The sequence below is a fragment of the Macrobrachium nipponense genome, chromosome 11 (genome assembly GCF_015104395.2).
Source record: "Macrobrachium nipponense isolate FS-2020 chromosome 11, ASM1510439v2, whole genome shotgun sequence".
NCBI lineage: Eukaryota > Metazoa > Arthropoda > Malacostraca > Decapoda > Palaemonidae > Macrobrachium > Macrobrachium nipponense.
The window spans coordinates 78,271,741-78,272,946 of record NC_061087.1 but is presented as its reverse complement, the minus strand read 5'-3'; the positions used below and the strand labels follow the sequence as shown (position 1 = coordinate 78,272,946).

General features: G+C 34.2%; 1 non-coding gene across 1 annotated transcript; it reads left to right on the top strand.

Moving 5' to 3' along the window:
- Window positions 1-316: 316 nt before the first annotated feature.
- Window positions 317-388, top strand: Trnae-uuc (transfer RNA glutamic acid (anticodon UUC)). Its single transcript has one exon. It is a non-coding gene; the product is annotated as a tRNA-Glu (tRNA).
- Window positions 389-1,206: the final 818 nt, after the last annotated feature.

Below are 1,206 nucleotides of genomic sequence, written 5' to 3'. Positions count from 1 at the left end.
TTAAACAATGTGAATCAATTGTAAAACCTGCTCCTTGAGATAAGTGAGCACATGATTTTACTAATAAGCCTTTGAAACATCCTACTCCTTGTAACTCTCTCTCTCTCTCTCTCTCTCTCTCTCTCTCTCTCTCTCTCTCTCTCTCTCTCTCTCACTTTTAAAAATGAATTTGTGGTTGTATATTCCACAGAGTTTTTCTAATTGTGTAAGCTATACTTTCATGAAATTGAAAATAAACCTATTTTGTTAAAAATTATGGAACTGTTAAGCTCATAAAGGAGACTTTATTCTCCGTGAAACTCCTTACGTTTTCAGATCCCATGTGGTCTAGTGGCTAGGATACCTGGCTTTCACCCAGGAGGCCCGGGTTCGATTCCCGGCATGGGAAGATGTTTTGAAAGGCAGTTGACCTACTTTAGTACTTGTGTTCAAAGTTGGTTTATATTACTTTCTCTCTCTCTTGTGGACCGCATAGTGTTATACTTAAGGTTTTAGCTACATAATTGTGAACCTAGCAAAAAACCTTCCTTATAGATTTTGGGAAAGGTTAAAATAATGAAAGACACTTTGTTCTCTTTGAAACAAATTATATTTTCAGATCCCATGTGGTCTAGTAGCTATAATACCTGGCTTTCACCCAGGAGGCCCACATTTAGTTCCTGGCATAAGATGTTTTGAAGAAGACATTTCAGAGGAAGTTGATATTCTGTTCTACTTCGATTTAAATTTATTTTATCTCTCTCTCTCTCTCTCTCTCTCTCTCTCTCCTCTCTCTCTTAAAATTAACATGTGCTTTCAAATGTCTGCATAGTTGTTTTTATGACGATTGATCTTATGTGAAACTGAGAAGAAAACTATTTCGTTCAAAGATTTATTGAAAGGTTATAGTAATATAAGGGACTTTGATCACTTAGAAACATATTGCATTTTCAGATCCCATGTGGTCTTGTGGCTTTCATCAAAGTGGCCCGAGGTCGTTGATGTGCTTAAGTGCATATGTTGAAATGTTTGTTGCTCTGCATAAATTTAACATAAAAGTGGCATTAATTGTGGCATGTTTAACATAAATATAGCAGTGGCAGAAATGTAATAACATATAAAAAGTAATGTGTACCATATATATATGTGTACCCATATATATGTGTATATACATGTGTATATATGTGGTTATATATATATATATATATATATATATATCTATATCTA